We start from the raw sequence: 22,500 nt of genomic DNA on the forward strand, positions 1-22,500 counted from the left end.
GTGTGCAGACACTGTATTTCCCACCTCCAGGACTCAAGTCCGGCTTGCCGGTTTCCCTGAATCCCTTCATAAATGTTACTTAGTTTACACTCCAACACCACGTCAAGTCATAAAAACAAACAGTCTCCACTCGCTCCTAACGCACTTATGCACGCTTGCTGGAAGTCCAAGCCCCTCGCACACAAAGCCTTCCTTACCCCTCTCCCTTCAACCTTTCCTACGACGACCCATACCCCGCCTTCCTTCCACCGCAGATTTATATGTCCTCAATGTCATTATATTTCGTTCCATCCTTTCTAAATGTCAAACCACCTCAACAACCCCTCCTCAGCTCTCTGAATAATACTTTTAGAAACCCCACACCTCCTCCTAATCTCCAAGCTACTGAGTCTCTGCATTATATTCACACCAAACTGTCGTCAGACTCGACATCTCCACTGCCTCCAGCCTTCTTAATGCAACACAGATCACGCATGCTTTACACCTATATAAAAGCGATGTTATAACTATACTCTCATACATTCCCCTCTTTGCTTCCATGGATAACGTTCTGTCTCCACAGAGTCATCAGTGCACCAATTACCTTTTTCCCCTCATCAGTTTTATGATTCGCCTCGTCTTTCATAGTCCCATCTGCTGACAAATCCACTCTCAAATAAATGAATACATTCACTTCCTCCATACTATCTCCTTCCAATCTTATATCCAATTTTTCATTATCTAATTTTTTTTTTGTTATCCTCATCACCTTGCTCTTTCTTACATTCACTTTTAATTTCCTTGTTACATACCCTTCCAAACTCGTTCATCAACCTCTGAAACTACTCTTCAGAATCTCCCAAAAGCACAGTATCATCAGGAAAAAAGCATCTGTGACAACTCCAACTTTTTGTAAGATTTTTTATCTCTTAATCCCATACTTCTTGTCAATACCTGAGCATTCACTTCTCTTACAACCCCATCCATAAATATATTGAATAACCATTGTGACATCATTCATGCGTGTCTAAGGCCTACTTTCACTGGGAAATAATCTCCCTCTCTCCTACATACTCTAACCTGAGCCTGACTATCCTCATAAAAACTCTTTACAGCATTTAGTAACTGGCTGCCTATTCCATATACTTGCAACATTTGCCAAATTGCTCTCCTATCCACCCTATCATATGCCTTTTCCAAATCCATAAATGCAACGAAAACCTCTCTAATCTTATCTAAATACTGTTCACCTATATATTTCACTGTGAACACTTGGTCTACACAACCACTACCTTTCCTGAAGCCTCTTTGTTCATCTGCTATCCTGCTCTTCATCTTACTCTTAATTCTGTCGTTAATAAATCTACCATACACTTTACCAGGTACACTCAATAGGCATATTCCCGTATAATTTTTACACTCTCTTTTGTCCCCTTTACCTTTATACAAATGAACTATGCATGCTCTCTTCTAATCCCTAGGTACAGTCCCTTCTTTCATACATCTATTAAATAAAAGCACCAATCATTCCAAAAACTATATCTCCACCTGCTTTTAACGTTTCTTTCCTTATGCCATCAATCCCAGCTGCTTTACCCCCTTTTATTCTACCCACTGCCTCAGGCACTTTCCGAACACTCAATTGGCTCTTCCTAACTCTTACAAGATGTTACACCTCCCTGCCCAATGCACGAAATCACAGCTTCTCTATCTTCATCAACTTTTAACAGTTCCTAAAAATATACCCTCCATCTTTCTGATACCTCCAATTTTCCATCAATTAAATCTACTCTCCTAATTTTAACTGTCAAATCCATTCCTTACCTAGGCTTTCTCAACTTAATAATCTCACTCCAAAACTTTTTCTTATTCTCAGCAAGATTTGTTAATAGCATCTCACCCACTCTCTCATTTGCTCTTCTTTTACAGTCATTCATCACTCTCTTAACCTCTCTTATTCTCTCCATGTACTTCTCCAACCTTGCATCACTTCTAGTTTGTAAAAACCTCTCATATCCAAACTTTATCTCTCTTACTACTCTCTTTACCTCATCATTCCACCAATCGCTCTTCTTCCCTCCCGCACCCACTTTCCTGTAACCACAAACTTCTACTGAACTACTTTCTTAAAGCTACCCCATACCTCTTCAAACTTCATTACCTATACCCCAACTAGCCCATCTTTCTTCCGATAGTTTTTTATATCTTACCTTAACTGCCTCCTCCTTTAGCTAATAATAATAAAAATAATACGATATAGGATTTTTATAAAATAATGAAAGGGAAGCAAAAAAATAATTGTAATATAAAAAATAAAAGAATTTATGATATAACTAATAAAATATTTATTTTATCATGAATTATTATTAACTAATAATAATTCATGATAAAATGTCCAACAACAACAACAATAATAATTACAATAACAATAATAACTAACAATAACAATAATAACTAACAATAACAATAATAACTAACAATAACAATAATAACTAACAATAACAATAATAACTAACAATAACAATAATAACTAACAATAAAAATAATAACTAACAATAACAATAATAACTAACAATAACAATAATAACTAACAATAACAATAATAATTAACAACAACAACAATGGTAGTAAGAGGCTTAAGACGCAAGTGTTAATAGCCCAGAGAGAGAGAGAGAGAGAGAGAGAGAGAGAGGTGAGGAGTCCTGGTAAGCACAACATCAGTGATGGCAATAATTATCCTAGACAAGCGTCGGCACATCTACCCCACAGTTTCCGTTCTCATGGAAATATTTGAAAGCGCCAGTCGAAACTATGGAAACGTTTTATTTATTTAAGTGTAACTAGGTAGGTAGGAAGGGGAGCCGGCGCAGTATATTTCCTCCGTAATTACAGTAGCTTGGGAAAATGTTTGTGAGTGTGTGGAGGATATATATAGTGCAATTATTTTTGAACCGGCAAAGGCAAAGTCATGATATATTTATATTTTTTTTTCAAGGAAACACAAGGTTGGTAGTAATTTTTTCCCAAAATGGGGACGACTGCAAGTAATTTTTTCTTTTAATAGGCTGTATGTAGTCAGAAATTATTATTTTTTCCCAGGGGGAAGACTGCAAGAATCATTTTTTTTCTAGTCTGAAGGATATAAGTGACCAGATAATATTAATATTTCCCAGAACAGAGAAAGATCCAATTTTTTTTTATTCAGATGGAAGAGCAGGTATGTATTTTTTTCCCAAAGTAAGAATGATTTTTATTGCAATGTAAGAAATGCCAGAGTTCATTTTTTTACATGAGGGGGAAAAATCAATACGTAATTAATTTCCATTAATAGTAATCAGAATTAAAAATAATTAACATTAACAACGTTTTAATATATATATATATATATATATATATATATATATATATATATATATATATATATATATATATATATATATATATATAATATATTTGTTTTTATGAGGGTACTCACCTGTAATATTTGTCTGTGAATGTCAGGTAAACACATCTTGCCAAGACAGTTCTACATAATATCTGTGAACTTCCTTACACAGACGTCCGGGTTCTAACACTCAGCACCACATACTTGTTTGTGCTTTCCACTTCACTTACACAGACGCCTGTATGTGTGTGTGTGTGTGCGTAAATTCCCCGTACAGACTTCTATTTTTCAACACCCTCTACGCAATTTCTGTCCACCTTTTTGCCAACACTTTACACAGACCTACGCAATTCACTTCCCTGTAGAGGCTTCTGTGTTTTCACCACACAAAGATTTTCTATGGAACAACTCCCCCACTTCCCCCCCCCCCCGTACACAGACTGTTGCCTCTGTTCACTCTGAATGAAACAGATTAGAGAGGAATTCCACGTTCACTTTGTAAAAACGTTCCGGCGTTCAACGCAGCTTTCAACTCGCGTTCCATATCAGTTCAAAACAACGTTCAACGAGGAGTATCAATTACAAAATAAACTTTCTGAAAAAAATAGAGAAAATCCGTTGTTTTACTGGAATAAATTCTGGTGAATAAAATACTTCTGTTGGCTACAGTGAAGAGACTTAAGACTTGAAGTAAACAAGTCTTAAAGGCTGAGAAAGTCTTGTATATGGGACGACGTTTCGCTCTATGTAGAGCTTCATATAAAGCTTTATCAAGTTACTCTACCTTCTGTTAAGACCTTTATCATGCTTCGCTCTATGTAGAGCTTTGTTAAATTATGTCTCACGTTGTGTAGAGTTTTGTTAAGATGTTCTACGCTTTCTATAGAGCTTTATTATGTTAGGCAACGCTCTTTGCAGAGCCTTATCTACACAGTGAAATTTGATAAAGCTCTACACGGAGCGAAACACAATTTGATGAAGCTCCACACAGTGAGAAACACAATTTGGTAAAGCTCTACACAGAGCGATATACAGTTTGATAAAGCTCTACACAGAGCGAAAGAATTTGGTAAAGCTCTACACAGAGCGATATACAGTTTGATAAAGCTCTACACATAGCGAAAGAATTTGGTAAAGCTCTACACAGAGCGATATACAGTTTGATAAAGCTCTACACAGAGCGAAAGAATTTGGTAAAGCTCTACACAGAGCGATATACAATTTGATAAAGCTCTACACAGAGCGAAAGAATTTGGTAAAGCTCTACACAGAGCGATATACAATTTGATAAAGCTCTACGCAGAGCGTAAGAATTTGGTAAAGCTCTACACAGAGCGATATACAGTTTGATAAAGCTCTACACAGAGCGAAAGAATTTGGTAAAGCTCTACACAGAGCGATATACAGTTTGATAAAGCTCTACACAGAGCGAAAGAATTTGGTAAAGCTCTACACAGAGCGATATACAGTTTGATAAAGCTCTACACAGAGCGTAAGAATTTGGCAAAACTCTACACAGAGCGCAGCGCTGTACAGCCCTTGTGGTTTAGCGCTTCTTTTTGATAATAATAATCTACACAGAGCGAAACACAATAGAGCTCGAAACGAAGCGAAAGAACAACTTAATGGAGCTCTTCAACGAGCGAAACGTCGTCACAATTAAAAGCTCATTCTACATTTTTTTATTTATAAAAAAATATAGAAAAGAGAAAAAAAAAATACTTGCTTTGAACATAGTTCAAAATTCCTTCAAAATTCCCACCTTGTTCATTAGTGTTCACAGCCTCTCTGGAAAAGTTGATCATTGTTCACAATATGTTCAGTAACTCCCTGTTCACTAGTGTTACCACCATTGTTCACCATACATGGCCTATGTTCATTATCATTGTGTTCAACGGATAATTGCGGAGTTTTACATATCACAAAATTTCAGTAAAGAAAATGTTCATCAGAGTTCAACAATGTTCACCGTTTTTTTTCTAACAAGTGTTCATACGTTGTTCACCTCCAGAGTTCATAAAAGTTCACAAAAAATGTTCTCTATGTTATCCAGCATCAATCTGTTTGTATTTATCAAAGTTCAATAGTGTTCATTAGAGTTCTCCATTGTTCTCAGTGCCAGCAGGTGTTCACTCCGTGTTCAAAAGAGTTCATTCTCTATTCCCCTATGAGTTCAAAAGTGTTCACTTTTAAATTTCTTGCACTCGCAAATACTTGTTCAATAAGGAAGTTCACAGCCGACCCTCAAGAACTTACCAGTGTTCAAAAATGTTCAAAATATAAGGTTTCACGTTGTTCAGAGATGTTCAAAATATCACACTTTTAGATGTAAGAACATTACTATTCTCACAGATGTACTCCCATGTAGAAAAGTGTGTTTGCGTGTACTAAAGTGAACTCCCGTGTACTAAAGTGTACTCCCGTGTACTAAAGTGTACTCCTATGCACTAAAGTGTACTCAGTGTACTAAAGTGTACTCCGGTGTACTAAAGTGTACTCCCGTGTGCTAAAGTGTACTCCCGTGTACTAAAGTGTACTCCCATTTACTAAAGTGTACTCCTATGAACCAAAGTGTACAACCATGTACTAAAGTGTTCTCCCGTGTACTAAAGTATATTCCCGTGTACTAAAGTGTACTCCCATGCATTTAAGTGTACTCCAGTGTACTGAAGTGTACTCCCATGTACTAAAGTGTACTCCCAAGTATTTAAGTGTACTCCAGTGTAAGTATGCTTTCATGTACTAAGGGTCACTCCCATGTACTAAAGTGCACTCCCATGTACTTAAATGCATTTGTTAATTTCAGTGTTTTGTCTGGGCTCAACGCCAGATAGATCTACGGTCAGCGCGAGATAGGAGATCGCGGTCAACGCTAGATAGGAGATCGCGGTCAACGCGAGATAGGAGATCGCGGTCTCCTCGCTAACCCAACCCGGCTGGTTCATTCATCGTTCATGTCTGGCCACCAAATTGAAAAATCTCTAATCTTTAAGAGAGAGAGAGAGAGAGAGAGAGAGAGAGAGAGAGAGAGAGAGAGAGAGAGAGAGAGAGAGAGAGAAAGAGAGAGGAGACAGAGGGAAAAGAGAGAGAGGAAAGAAGGGTAACGAGGCGTAGCAATTGGTAAAAGAGGAGCAAGGCGTGAAGTGAGTGCGAGAGAGAGCGAGAGAGAGAGAGAGAACGAGAGAGAGAGCGTGAAGCAAGTTTCTATACCACAAGACGGGCAGAAAGCAGCAACTTCACTCTGGCTGTACCCTTCTCCAGAACATCACTTCATCTGAGATCATATATACCCAGGATGACTCGAGTATGGAACACATTCGTACAGCATAATGATGTCAACGAGATAAAGTCAGTTGATCAGATGAAAATGCTGGCCCACAGATGGCTCCAACTTCATCCTGTTCCCTACTTGTATGTCTCATAACAATAAAAATGCTTTCAAGTGAGCTGATGTAGGTAACAGCTCTTAGCTTGTCAATAAAGTTAGGAATCCTTAACTTGTAAATAGCTTGTCAGTAAAGCTAGGGATCCTTAACCTTGTCTAACCCTGTGTAAAAAAAAAAAAAAAAAAAAGGAGAGAGAGAGACAAAGAGAGAGAGAAATGAAGGGGAGATTGGAGAGAAAATCGTCAGGAAAATTGTGTTATGAGAGCGGTAGGAGGAGGAGGATAAAGAAGAGGAAGAGGAAAAACAAGAGGAACAGGACCAGGATGAGAAGGATCACGAAGAGTAGTATAAGGAGGAATAGGAGGAGGAGGAGGATCAGAGAAAAGGAAGAAAGGGAGCCATAGGAGCACAAGGATCAAAAAGAGGAGAAAGAAGATACTAGGAGCACAACAGGAGGAAAGAAGACACAGTGAAGAAAAGGAAGAGGAGAGGAAAGAAGAGAAGGAAGAAGAGAGGGAAGAAGAGAAGGAAGAGGAGAGAGAGGAAGAGAAGGAAGAGGAGAGGGAAGAAGAGAAGGAAGAAAAGAGGGAAGAAGAGAAGGAAGAGGAGAGAGAGGAAGAGAAGGAAGAGGAGAGGGAAGAAGAGAAGGAAGAGGAGAGAGAGGAAAAGAAGGAAGATGAAAGAGAAGAGAAGAAAAATGAGAGAGAGAAGAGATATAATGCACAGTGCCATTTCTCAGGTGTCATTTGAACTACAGTGCCAAGACAGCTGTTGACGGAAAGATGGTGAAGATGTTTCCTCTTTTGCGTCTTTCTACAGTGCGAGTGAAAAAAAAAGTACTGACAAATATTTTTGCCGTTAATAAGAGAGAAAACATTCATAACAGAATAAGAATAAGAAGATAAAGAAGAAAACGAAGATGAAGAGGAAGAGGAAGAAGACGAAAGAGATGAAGATAAAGAAGACATAGGAAGCCAAGATGAAGAGGAAGAAGACGAGAGAGACGAAGAAGACGAAGGCGATGATGAATAAGAGAAAGAAAAAAAGAAGAAGCAGGAGAAGAAAACTACGAAGGAGAAAATAAAGATTCCAGAGAAAATGGAGAAAGAAAAATAAAACAAACAAACGATAAACAGAGAAGGAAGAAAGGAGATAATAGCATAAGAAGAGAAATAGAAGAGAATAAAAAGGAAGAGAATGGATGATAATTCCAAGTATTTCTTCCAGGCTGTGGAATATAATGTGTCTGAACTGCTGGAGAAGAGAAAGAGGAGAGGAAGAGGAATTAATAGGAAATCGAAAGGAGGAGGAGGAGAAGAGGAAAAAATGAAGAAAAAAAAGAAGATGATGGTGGTGAAGCTTAAGAAGGCGCTGGATTTATCTCTCAGACACATCTGTGTTGGAGAAATTGAGAAACTGAGGGGAAGAAAGAGAGAGAACGAGAGGGGAAAAAATGAAGAGAGAGGGAGAGAGAGAATTAGGAGAGAAAGGGTAGACTAGCATTATCTCAAAGTTGCATCTGTTGAGGAGGGAGGGAGGAAGAGAGAGAGAGAGAGAGAGAGAGAGAGAGAGAGAGAGAGAGAGAGAGAGGGAGAGAGAGAGAGAGAGAGAGAGAGATTGAGATTGAGATTTTGACACGCCTGCGCAGCTGTCATTCAACTACGCCTACTCTTGCTTAACACAGGGTAAATGGTGCCCTTTGTGACAGCTGGTAAATGTTTTTCCAAAGTTTCCAAAGGTCACTGCGAGCCCTCGCCACCACCAACAACAATGACATGGGTCACTGCGAGCCCTCGCCAAAACTAACAACATTAACAAAGGTCACTGGAAGCCCTGGCCACCACTAGCAACAATAACAAAGGTCACTGTGAACCCTGGCCACCACCAACAACAATACCATAAGCCACTGTGAACCCTGGTTACACCACCAAAAACAACAAAGGTTATTCTGAACCCTGGCCATCACCAATAATAATAAAGGTCTTTCTGAACCCTGGCCACCACCATCAACAACAAAGGTCACTCTGAGCCTTGATCACCACCAACAATTACAACAACAGTGTCAGCGCTCACAGTCATCTCTTCAAGGGAAGGGGGAAGTCGGGATTTCGGCGGCCGGTCCCTCCTCTTCCTCGTCTCACACCCTCTTATCTTCCATTCACCAAACGCTGTATGATTCCTAAGGGTTCAGCGCGTCCCCGTTAATATGCAGTATACTGCTGCCTATCATCGCCAGGATATCGCAAACAATAATTTCATACATTTAATCGAAAATGCAGTTTCGGAAATAGTCCAGCTGGACCGGGAATAACAGAGATTTCTCGCAGAACGTTCACGACGTTTTGCTCCGTTATTTCATATTATTACTCACGACTTGATAATGGTCCAGGAGAGACTGAAATGTCTTACAAGTTTGATTTCCAGTTTGTGGGTTGGTTAATTGTCTGAGCCACGGTAGTGTGAGTTTGATGTTATCCACCTCCATTCTCTTCCTCAGCGACTACTTTCGGGACAGAGTTCCTTCTGTGACAACGGCGTTGCCTGAAGGTTCTTAACTTTAGCAGCGTACCACAGGGAAGCTGACTTGGTGTCTGGTTATGGTAGATCACCTTCAAGGATCACCTTACCAGAGTACCACAGGGAAAACTCATTTGGTCTCGTGCTATATTAGGTCTGCTTCAAGGACCGCCCTCAACCACGGAGAACCTTACTTGGTCTGGTAGGTAGGTCTGCTTCGAAGACCAGCTTCACCGGCGTAATACAGTGAGGTTCTTAGGTTTCTAGTACTTTAGTTCAGCTTCAGGGACTACCTTCCCTTCATTCCTGAACTTCTATCCTGCCCCATGCCAGAGCATTCAGCTACGCTGTAACCTTTCCTTACGCAAACGAGTATATGGCGACCGCACTGGACCCTAACCATTGAACATCTGTCATATCTACCCGTACAATTGAAGACAACATACAACCCTAATTTTTAAAGGCGTGGACCGGTAAACTAGCGAAAGGCCTCGGTAAAATGATCGAAAGCTCCAGCGGCGGGTCCTCATATGACTAACACCTGCATCAAGAAACACATGTCCCGTTACCTGACAAACCTTACCTAACATAGTGAAGACAAGATGTGGAGAAAAACACATGTACAATTCAGGACATTTTTTACAGGAAACATTTCGCCACGAATGGCAAACATGTGTCTTTTGTCACATCTTGCCCGTATCACCATGCAATTTTTTAGTGAAGACAAGTTGCAAGAGAGGTGTGCAATGATGCTGTCGAGAGTCTCTTGGTACTGACTGGAGAGAGATCCATCAGTGAAAAATCACACTCGGGATAAACTTTCAACACTCTGAACAGAATTTATCTGGAGAAATTAGACTTATCTTTCCTTTCACGGGATAAGATAAGATAAGATAAGATTTTGTTCGGATTTTTAACCCCGGAGGGTTAGCCACCCAGGATAACCCAAGAAAGTCAGTGCGTCATCGAGGACTGTCTAACTTATTTCCATTGGGGTCCTTAATCTTGTCCCCCAGGATGCGACCCACACCAGTCGACTAACATCCAGGTACCTATTTGCTGCTAGGTGAACAGGACAATAGGTGTAACGAAACGTGTCGGAATTTCCACCCGCCGGGAATCGAACCCGGGCCCTCCGTGTGTGAAGCGGGAGCTTTAGCCACCAGACCACCGGGCCACATAAATCTGATTATTCATAACTCTAATTCCCAGGAATTGTACGACCCCAGCGGGTTTAGCACCTCCCATGAATTTATAAGTATGACATGACAGCTTGCGATGGTCCCATGGCAAGATAAACTCTGATGAAAATGGTGATAAAGACAATGGTATGGTAGTAACTACAATATGATGACAACCATGGTATGGTGGTAACTGTGGTATAGTGGTAAGTATAGAATGGTGATACCACCTAAGTATGGTAGTACCACCTATAGTATGGTGGTACCGCCTATAGTATGGTGGTACCACCTATAGTATGGTGGTATCACCTATGGTATGATGGTATCACCTATGATATGGTGGTACCATCTATAGTATGGTGGTATCACCTATGGTATGGTGGTATCATCTATAGTATGGTGGTATCACCTATGATATGGTGGTATCACCTATGGTATGTTGGTACCAACAATGTTATGGTGATACAATTAAGGTAAGGTGGTACCAACAATGTTATGGTGATACAATTAAGGTAAGGTGGTACCAACAATGTTATGGTAGTGCCAACTACTGTACCACATTGATAAATCAGACACATGTGCAACTCTGTGGTCAGTCCATCAATCTTTGATGGACTGACCACATCGACTCAAGGTTGAGGGACTGATTACCTCATTCTCCTCCTGTTCTTCACATTTCTCCTTCGTATGGACTGATGAAGCCACTGTGTGGCGAAACGTTTCCTCAATAAAGATACCCAAGAGTTGCACATGTGTCTAATTTATCAACTGGTCGGCTCTTTGTACTATTCAACTGCAATACTGTACCACAGTTGACACTACTTATTGTAGTGCCGACAATGGTATGGTGGTAACTATGGCATGGTAGTACCAACTATGGGAGGGTAGTACTCTGGTTTGGTGGTACCACTATGATATGGTAGTACCACCATACCATAGGTGGTACCATCTATGGTATGGTGGTACCAACTATAATATGGTGGCACCCACTATAATACGGTGGTACCAATTATAGTATAGTGATACCACCTGTGGTATGGTGGTGCCAACTATGGTATGGTTGTGCCAACTATTGTATGGTAGTGCCAACTATTGTATGGTGGTACGAACAATGTTATGGTGATACCAACTATGGCATGGTGGTAGCTACGGTATGGTAGTACCAACTATGGGATGGTAGTACCAACTATGGCATAGTGATATCAACTATGGTATAGTGATACCAACTATTGTATGGTGGTATCAACTATGGTATACTGATATCAACTATGGTATAGTGATACCAACTATGTTATAGTGATACCAACTATGGTATGTTGGTATCAACTATGGTATAGTGATACCAACTATGTTATAGTGATACCAACTATGGTATGGTGGTATCAACTATGGTATAGTGATACTATAGTAAACTGATACCAACTATGGTATGGTAATACCGACAAACTGTTTCTAAGGACACTCATGTACGGTTTATAACATTACAAGGCACGTTTCGCCATGACTGGCTTCTTCAGTCATAACTTATGACTGGGACTAACGAAACATCTCGAGGCGATATATTTCCTCTAATACATGTTCAGGAACTTTACACAAGTGTCCTTAGCCAGAGCCATAACTCTGCTGAACACCAGTGACCGTAAAACTCAGTAGACTGAGCTTGTTTATGTTCTCCTCGAGTATGCACCACTCTCTTGGACCGTCCCCCTTTTCCTTCCTCTGGACCAGATAACTGTCCGTACGATGAGAATCTTGTTTTTTTAACTGGTTATATCTTTCATTTTAGTTTTTAGCTGCAGAAGAGAATTCACCCAGACTCCACCTCCTACCCTAACTTCTTGGACTGCTAATATACAACCAGACGGGCAGTCGTCAACAAGATCAATGTAGTTTCATCTCAAAAAAAAGGTTAATTTATCAGAGACCGTTTATTTATTTGTAGATTCTTATTGCAACAAGAAATAAACATCGGAATAATTAGGTCCCTGAAGATATAAGATCTTGACCTCACGCTATTCCTGAACTTAATTTGCTCAATATTCTTCTGGTGTTTCTAAGAATGAGAAGGCTTAGGCTTGAGAAGACCCTACCTAGCATAGGCCAGTAGACCTATGCTAGGTAGGTAGACTTATAAAATACATAAAGAACTCACATTACTACTACTTTCGAGAGAGTGAGTGAGAATGAGAGAGAAACAGACAGACAGATAGAAAGACAGACATATAGAAAGACAGACAGACAAACAACAGCTCTTAGTTTGTCAGTAAAGTTAGGAATCCTTACCCTAACCTTGTGAAACCCTGTGTTAAGGAGCGAGAGAGAGAGAGAGAGAGAGAGAGAGAGAGAGAGAGAGAGAGAGAGAGAGAGAGAGAGAGAGAGAGAGAGAGAGAGAGAGAGAGAAATGGGAGGGAGTACAAACGGATGGACGGACGACGAACAGACGGACGATGGACGGACGGACTCCTAAATCTGTTATTCTGACAGCAGAGCACAAACATTCCTACTCTCCAGTCTCCTGTCTGTCTGTCTCTTTCTTCTCTCTCCCTCTCCCTCTCCCTCTCCGCCTCTGAAGCAGATCAAGGGGAGAGGGGAAGCGAGGACGGAAGTTGATGGAGTAGTGATGGCGTAAGGGGTGATGGATTGAGGGGTTATGGAGTGAGTGGGTGATGGAGTGGGTAATGGAGTGAGGGGTGATGGTGTGAGGGGTGATGGAGTGGGTGATGGAGTGAGTGGTGATGGTGAGAGGGGTGATGGAGTGGGTGATGGAGGGAGTGGGTGTTGGTGTGAGGGGGTGAGGGAGTGAGTGGAGTGAGTGGGTAATGGAGTGAGTGGGTGATGGAGTGGGTGATGGAGTGAGTGAGTGATGGTGTGAGGGGTGATGGAGTGAGTGGAGTGAGTGGGTAATGGAGTGAATGGTGATGGAGTGAGTGGGTGATGGATAGAGTGGTGATGGAGTGAGTGATGGAGTGTTGATGGAGAGAGTGGTGATGGAGAGAGAGGGGATGGAGTTGTGATGGAGTGAGTGGGTGATGGAGTGAATGGTGATGGAGTGAGTGGGTGATGGATAGAGTGGTGATGGAGTGAGTGATGGAGTGTTGATGGAGAGAGTGGTGATGGAGAGAGAGGGGATGGAGTTGTGATGGAGTGAGTGGGTGATGGAGTGAATGGTGATGGAGTGAGTGGGTGATGGATAGAGTGGTGATGGAGTGAGTGATGGAGTGTTGATGGAGAGAGTGGTGATGGAGAGAGAGGGGATGGAGTTGTGATGGAGTGAGTGGGTGATGAAGTGAGTGATGGAGTATTGATGGAGAGAGTGGCGATGGAGTGAGGTGTGATGGAGTCAGTGGTGATGGAGTGAGTGGGTGATGGAGTGTTGATGGAGAGAGTGGTGATGGAGTGAGGTGTGATGGAGTCAGTGGTGATGGAGTGAGTGGGTGGGTGATGGAGTGCTGATGGAATGAGTGAGTGATGGAGTGGGTGATGGAGTGAGTGGGTGATGGAGTGAGTGGGTGATGGAGTGAGTGGGTGATGGAGTGAGTGGGTGATGGAGTGAGTGGGTGATGGAGTGAGTGGCTGATTGAGTGAGTGGCTGATGGAGTGATGAGTGTTGGAGAGATGGTAATAATGGAGTTAAGAAGGTTACTAAATGCGATGGGATGTATTTTGAATTAATGACGCAAAATGTGGACAGAGACACTTATGTAAACTGCTGTCTTAATACAGAGCTAAGAAGCGAGTATATACAGTGGCAGGGATCAGGTGGGAAGTTGTGTGGGTAGTAGTAGTAGCAACAGTAGTGGTAGTAGCAATAGTAGTGGTAGTAGCAATAGTAGTAGAAGTACTGGTGGTAGTAGCAGTAGTAGTGGTAGTAGCAGTAGTAGTGGTAGTAATAGTAGTAGCAATAATAGTAGTGGTGGTAGCAGTAGTAGCAATAGTAGTGGTAGTAGCAGTAGTAGTGGTGGTGGTAGTAGTACCAGGAATAGTTGTAGTAGTAGTAGTAGTGGTAATAGTAGTAGTAGTGGTGGTTGTAGCAGTAGTAGTAATAGCAGTAGTAGCATAGTAGTGGTAGCAGTATTAGTGGTAGTAGCAATAGTAGTGGTAGTAGCAGTAGTAGTGGTGGTGGTAGTAGTAGTACCAGGAATAGTTGTAGTAGTAGTAGTAGTAGTGGTAACAGTAGTAGTAGTGGTGGTAGTAGCAGTAGTAGTAATAGCAGTAGTAGTAGCAGAGGTAGTAGTAGTAGTAGTGGTAATACTAGTAGTAACACTACTAGTAGTAGTGGTAGTAACAGTAGTAGTAGATGTAGTGGTAGTAGCAGCAGGAGTAGTAGTGATAATAGCAATACAATTGTAGTGAGATAGGTTGGGTTGGTGAATTACCTGTCAACACCATGTTACAGCGGTCTCTAGGATGGGTAATATGTGGTTAATTACCACTCTGGAAACCGCTGTAACATGATAAAGACAAACATTGTATTTCTTTATAAAGGTTACAATGTAATGGTGATAGCTCCTTCTAAACTCAAACCCATTTAACCTCAATTGTACTGCTACTACTACCCTCGAGGATTTCCAACTGACCCCTGCCACTATATATACTTGTTTCTTAGTTATCTCTGTACTAAAGCTGAAGTCATTTTTGGCGAAACGTTTTCTTTAATAAATGTCCTGAACTGTATCATCGTAAGATTTTTTCAATATGTGGACAATTAACAATCCAAATGTGGTAGGTCTGGATGATGACTGGGGATGTGTGGTAGGTCTGGATGATGACTGGGGATGTGTGGCAGGTCTGGATGATGACTGGGGATGTGTGGTAGGTCTGGATGATGACTGGGGATGTGTGGCAGGTCTGGATGATGACTGGGGATGTGTGGCAGGTCTGGATGATGACTGGGGATGTGTGGCAGGTCTGGATGATGACTGTGGATGTGTGGCAGGTTTGGATGATGCTTGGGGAGATGTGAATTAGGTCTGGATGATGCTTGGGATGGTGTGTGGCGCGTCTAGATGATGCCTGAGGATCTTAAAATAATGAATCCTAACTAGTCATAAGTTGGCCTGTGATACTCCAATACTGAAACTATGTACTGTGCCAAAACAAAAGCATTCACATTGCTAAACTCACAAACTAGTATTTAGTCAATCAGCCATAATACAAACTTACCTCATAATTTGTAATATTTTAAATTTAAGAATTAATCTAAGTCTGCCCGAAATGCCTAGCCATGCTAGGTGTTCTAGTGGTACCCTCGGTAATTAGTACTTTACTACATGTAAACCACACAATTACCAAATTCCGTAAACTCAGCATTGTAATCCTTATAGAGAATAAGCTTTGAATTTGAATGAGAATTAGGTCTGGATGATGCGTGGGATGGTGTGAGGCAGTTCTGGATGGATGTCTGGTGTGGTGTGAGGCAGGTCTGGATGGATGTCCGGGGTGGTGTGAGGCAGGTCTGGATGGATGTCTGGGGTGGTGTGAGGCAGGTCTGGATGGATGTCTGGTGTGACGTGAGGCAGGTCTGGATGGATGTCTGGTGTGATGTGAGGCAGGACTGGATGGATATGTAGGGTGGTGTGAGGCAGGTCTGGATGGATGTCTGGGTTGGTGTGAGGCAGGTCTGGATGGATGTCTGGTGTGGTGTGAGGCAGGTCTGGATGGATGTCTAGGGTGGTGTGAGGCAGGTCTGGATGGATGTCTGGTGTGGTGTGAGGCAGGTCTGGATGGATGTCTGGGGTGGTGTGACACAGGTCTGGATGGATGTCTGGGGTGGTGTGATACAGGTCTGGATGGATGTCTAGGGCGGTGTGAGGCAGGTCTGGATGGATGTCTGGGGTGGTGTGAGGCAGGTCTGGATGGATGTCTAGGGTGGTGTGAGGCAGGTCTGGATGGATGTCCGGGGTGGTGTGAGGCAGGTCTGGATGGATGTCTAGGGTGGTGTGAGGCAGGTCTGAATGGATGTCCGGGGTGGTGTGAGGCAGGTCTGGATGGATGTCTGGGGTGGTGTGAGGCAGGTCTGGATGGATGTCCGGGGTGGTGTGAGGCAGGTCTGGATGGATGTCTGGGGTGGTGTGAGGCAGGTCTGGATGGATGTCTAGGGTGGTGTGAGGCAGGTCTGGATGGATGTCTGGGGTGGTGTGAGGCAGGTCTGGATGGATGTCTAGGGTGGTGTGAGGCAGGTCTGGATGGATGTCTGGGGTGGTGTGAGGCAGGTCTGGATGGATGTCTGGGGTGGTGTGAGGCAGGTCTGGATGGATGTCTAGGGTGGTGTGAGGCAGGTCTGGATGGATGTCTGGGGTGGTGTGAGGCAGGTCTGGATGGATGTCTGGGGTGGTGTGAGGCAGGTCTGGATGGATGTCTAGGGTGGTGTGAGGCAGGTCTGGATGGATGTCTGGGGTGGTGTGAGGCAGGTCTGGATGGATGTCTGGTGTGGTGTGAGGCAGGACTGGATGGATGTCTAGGGCGGTGTGAGGCAGGTCTGGATGGATGTCTGGGGTGGTGTGAGGCAGGTCTGGATGGATGTCTGGGGTGGTGTGAGGCAGGTCTGGATGGATGTCTAGGGTGGTGTGAGGCAGGTCTGGATGGATGTCTGGGGTGGTGTGAGGCAGGTCTGGATGGATGTCTGGGGTGGTGTGAGGCAGGACTGGATGGATGTCTAGGGCGGTGTGAGGCAGGTCTGGATGGATGTCTGGGGTGGTGTGAGGCAGGTCTGGATGGATGTCTGGGGTGGTGTGAGGCAGGTCTGGATGGATGTCTGGGGTGGTGTGAGGCAGGTCTGGATGGATGTCTGGGGTGGTGTGAGGCAGGTCTGGATGGATGTCTGGGGTGGTGTGAGGCAGGTCTGGATGGATGTCTGGGATGGTGTGAGGCAGGTCTGGATGGATGTCTGGGGTGGTGTGAGGCAGGTCTGGATGGATGTCTGGGGTGGTGTGAGGCAGGTCTGGATGGATGTCTAGGGTGGTGTGAGGCAGGTCTGGATGGATGTCTGGGGTGGTGTGAGGCAGGTCTGGATGGATGTCTGGGGTGGTGTGAGGCAGGTCTGGATGGATGTCTGGGGTGGTGTGAGGCAGGTCTGGATGGATGTCTGGTGTGGTGTGAGGCAGGTCTGGATGGATGTCTAGGGTGGTGTGAGGCAGGTCTGGATGGATGTCTGGGGTGGTGTGAGGCAGGTCTGGATGGATGTCTGGGGTGGTGTGAGGCAGGTCTGGATGGATGTCTGGGGTGGTGTGAAACAGGTCTGGATGGATGTCTGGGGTGGTGTGAGGCAGGTCTGGATGGATGTCTGGTGTGGTGTGAAACAGGTCTGGATGGATGTCTGGGGTGGTGTGAGGCAGGTCTGGATGGATGTCTGGTGTGGTGTGAAACAGGTCTGGATGGATGTCTGGGGTGGTGTGAGGCAGGTCTGGATGGATGTCTGGGGTGGTGTGAGGCAGGTCTGGAAGGATGTCTGGTGTGGTGTGAAACAGGTCTGGATGGATGTCTGGGGCGGTGTGAGGCAGGTCTGGATGGATGTCTGGGGTGGTGTGAGGCAGGTCTGGATGGGTGTCTGGGGTGGTGTGAGGCAGGTCTGGATGGATGTCTGGGGTGGTGTGAGGCAGGTCTGGATGGATGTCTGGGGTGGTGTGTTAACTCGACGGAACATTAATATTTTTGTAAGAACTGAACAGGAATCCTGTGCCTCGTAATCTCATATTAAACTGACATGGTTAGTGGAGCTCTGTCTAAGCTGCGCTCCTGCGCGACCTAATTATATATACAAACTGGTCAACACTCATTTTACAGCCAATGATATTACACCGATTTTGTGGTAAGTTTTATGGTACTGATTCCGAATATGTCCTCGGTTTTGCTTGACTAGTTTTGATCAATTTATTATCCCTCTGAAAAACATGAAAGATGTGAAAAATATATTGATCAGGCAGGGCTAACTTACAATTCGCATTGAAACTATTTTTTAGACCATGGCGAGGTCAAATCATGTAATACTTACTATACTAGCACTTCATTGTATATAATAGCAGATTAATATAGTAAGACAATTCAGATACCACTAATTACTACCTAAGAAAACGTTTTTTGTACGATTTTCTTCTATATTGGTCATCAGCACTGTTTTGTTGAATGAACAATTGGAAGAGATGTAGATTGGATACGATTGTATAATAAGATATATTTCAAGCTTCAAAGGAAGGTGATTATAAACAGCCTCCAATCTCGTGGTCGATATTCAAGTCCCAGTGGAAGAAGTCCAGGGATGTTATTGCAGTATATATGTTCTTTATCTTTGCTGATGTAAGGAAGGAGTTCAACCTCTCTTATCCGATAAGTTATTTTAACCTCTTGTTGTAGACAATTGTTTTCTTTCAGTCTGGATGCTAAAAGTTTCAGTTGTTTACTTTGATAGACTGAGGTCACGTATCGGATCACTGAGTTCTTCTTGGGAGAACTGCTGCTGGGAGTGTTGGAATGCTTATTTCATATACACTTCCCTTGCTATCACCTATGTTACATCCTAAACCCTGATTTTCTTCAACATCTGACAATGGAAGGTCAGGCAGTGTTGTAAACACTGGTATGGTAACGTCACTGTGTGCCACAGGTCTCCTTGCTGACTCCAAATCAAGATATTCCCACTTGTCTTTCCTGTATCGACTGAAACCTTTCACATTCACCATACAGAAATAAAAATTGTCGTGGTGGTTTTTCGGTTCTCTCCCCACCATAGGCACTCCCAAGTTTAAACTTCTCCTTTGCCTATTTTTCCACTGTGGTAAGCGTTCTACACAGGTTTTGCAAACCATATGGGGAACCCAAGACTTGTCAAGATCTAAAAGCGTCACTCCAAAATAAGCAAGATAAGCTTGTTTTACAAAATCTGTGATATTTTTTCTTTGATTTTGCAAAGAGTACTAGTTACAAATGGAGCAAAATCCCTTGCGATTGTTTAAGTAAACTCTTTATGAAGAACACATGTTTATGTTGGAACAATAACGTAATAAAAGTTACAGTATAGTCACGTGATCATTGTTGATACAATTCCTTTCGTTACTATTAAATAATTCAAAAATAAAATTTTAATCTTTATTTAAACTATCTGTATATACAAATTATCACTACATATTCAAACACACGCCTTATGGTCAAATTCCCTGTTAATTGAGGGTAGGTATGCAATATCTCATAAAGTAGAGCTAATTTGGAAAATCTACTGCAACATTCGAATTCAGCCCCAAAATACCTCAAAATATCTTCAACTATCTTTGACAACAAATTGTTTTTTGGAAGCGAGCAATACTGTCAGTGATGGCAACTTTGGTCGAGTCGGTAATTTGCTTTTAGTTTCATAATTTAATTAATATTTAAGAAAGGATTCAGGGAAACAGGTTGGCCGGACTTGAGTCCTGGAGGCGGAGAGTACAGTGTCTGCATTCCGAAGATAGGGGGTCACCTGACCTGTAATGTAAATGTACTTCTAGCAAGACTGCGACTGAGTGATGGTGAATGTTTTTTTTTTCTCTTTCTCTTTTTACGGATACCGCATTTCGGTGGGAGACAGCTGGTATGATAATTTCTTTTATTCCTTGTTGTGTATTCATTGCACTTCTTAAATACTTATATGCTACGGTAACTTTAAACGTTGTGTTAATTTTAGACATTAACTGGAACCGGTAGTAAACATGCGCACATAGCTACCATGATTTTTCTCATAATCTTCGTTGGTGGGAAAAATTGGGAAACCATGGTTGGTGCTCACCGTTATGACTGTTAACACTGTCAGAAAATATTCTTATGCCATGTCTTTTAGTTCCAAATGGCGTAGGGCCAACAGTGCCTCTCCTTCCAGGAGTTCTGGAGGTGGGAGGGAGAGCACCTCCACGACAAAGAAGGGATGAGGTGGGGATGGTGCTGTTCTGAGGGCCACGACAACTACTGCCTGAGTGATGATGACTGTGTTGCAAACACCAGGCAGTGACAAAATTTCTTGTAACAGTGACGTGTGTTTTAAGTGCCTTGATAAATATCGACAAACAATGGATGAAAATACTTATGCTCCGTTCTGGACATTTACTGAAGACGTTTCGCCACGTGTAGACTTATGAGGACTAAAAAATAGGCACTCGTGGCGAAACGTTTCCATTAATAAACGTCCAGAACTGTACACAAGTGTCCATTTTCACACTTTGTGTGTGTAGGTGAGATAGGTCGCAGACTGGTAAAGCGGATACTGGAACACATTCAGTCAGCGAGTTATACCCAGCAACATTCAGCCTTGTTTCTGAACATAAAAAGGCCACAGCCATGCTATAAATTAGAAAGAAGCAATATCACGCACATAATTGCCAATTCTAAAGGAAAATAATCGAGTTAGCATTGATTTAATCCATAACAAACTGTCCAATCAAAAGGGCAGAGGACACCAGATGCTCTTGATATATTTGCACTGTAAAAAGCATACCAGCATCCAGCCTCACAGAAACAAATTAGCGATTCGTCAATAATCTTCGTTCAGCAGAAGAGATGTAGTCATAACTTAGATTTATGTATCACCAGCTATGAGTTTCAGTAGATATATATATATATATATATATATATATATATATATATATATATATATATATATATATATATATATATATATATATATATATATATAATATATGTGTGTGTGTGTCAGAAAGAAGCGACAATGATATGCAATACAGCCATGAAGGAGTAAGAGGAATGTAAAGATAAGTTTAGGTCTTTCAACGAAACTACTAGGATCATCTAGGAAATCCAGAGATATTAGGAAAAACACCTTATTCCTTTGCACGGAAGCTACGTCCGAGAACTCAGGACATTACAGTGTTGACATCCAGATGATGTAGGAGCAAAAAACAACACAGAGAACAAGTGAAACATTATCAATGGTATCAATGATATTAACAGTGAGTTTATCTCCTGGGGCTGTTGTTTTAAACGACTAATTTACATTTATCCAGCGTTAAACCCTTAGGGTTTAACGCTTAAGTTGATTATACTAATAATTATTATATTTGACTAATAGCCGACAAATGGAATTTAAAATATGTATATATATGTTTCAGCAGATGACATCTGAGTCGACGAGTTAATGCTGATCTCTAAAACTAAAATTATTAAAAACAATTACTGAATAGCTTATTACGGGCGACTGTTTCAATTACTGTTATTGTTTTCAATAACGAAGGTTATTAACTGATAGAGAATATATCAGTATATATACCTGTATTTATCTTACCAATATATACGTATATATATACGTATATATATATATATATATATATATATATATATATATATATATATATATATATATATATATATATATATATATATATATATGTGTGTGTGTGTGTGTGTGTGTGTGTGTGTGTGTGATCCTAGAGTCAGTATTAGTCATACGACCATCACACCAACACTAAATGATAAATACACATATACATTTAAGTAAAGAAAAGCCCTCAGGATAGCTAAGATGAGCGAGCCATAGCTGCACATGTGAGAGAACAAGATATTTATTACCAGAAAATATATAGGCACACCACTCACATGGAACACTGGGCGAGGGAATCTACGAATATCTCTGCTATTTTTGGTAGCACATTTACTGCAGTCGTCGTGATCTATTGGAAAATAATGGTTTCTTGGCGGGTGTTATTAGTGTTGTACACTTAGTTCCGTCATTATTATCTGTTGAAAAGCATCAGTTTTTAGACTGTGTACAATATTTTAAGTAAATAAATTCTGTTTCACTGAGAGTGTTGGTTTATGCCAAATTAGTGGCTGTTCAGTACCGTTTTGCACGATAGGGGATCCATATGTCACGGTATTTTTCATATTATTCGTATAGACAAGATGGCCAAAAGAACTCAGGTATGTAGATATTGCGTTAGACTCGAGGCCTGATCATGGACCCGGCCGCGGGGGCGTTGACCCCTGGAACACCCTGTAGGCAAACATCCTCTAGGTAGATTCCGACTCAACTCGTATTTAGTATTGAGAGCGGGTGTTGAACTAGCCTAGATAAAAG

General features: G+C 41.9%; 1 protein-coding gene across 3 annotated transcripts in view; it reads right to left on the reverse strand.

Annotated features, from left to right (window-relative positions):
* The window catches only part of LOC128693388 (uncharacterized), an 831,955-nt gene that overhangs the window by 786,460 nt on the left and 22,995 nt on the right, over positions 1-22,500 (reverse strand). For all 3 annotated transcript variants that reach the window (XM_070097363.1, XM_070097364.1, XM_070097362.1), the window contains exon 2: positions 3,455-3,959. The gene's annotated coding sequence lies outside the window, so the exon portion shown is untranslated. The remainder of the gene's footprint in view (positions 1-3,454; positions 3,960-22,500) is intronic.

This window comes from Cherax quadricarinatus, chromosome 57, assembly GCF_038502225.1.
Source record: "Cherax quadricarinatus isolate ZL_2023a chromosome 57, ASM3850222v1, whole genome shotgun sequence".
Taxonomy (NCBI): Eukaryota; Metazoa; Arthropoda; class Malacostraca; order Decapoda; family Parastacidae; genus Cherax; species Cherax quadricarinatus.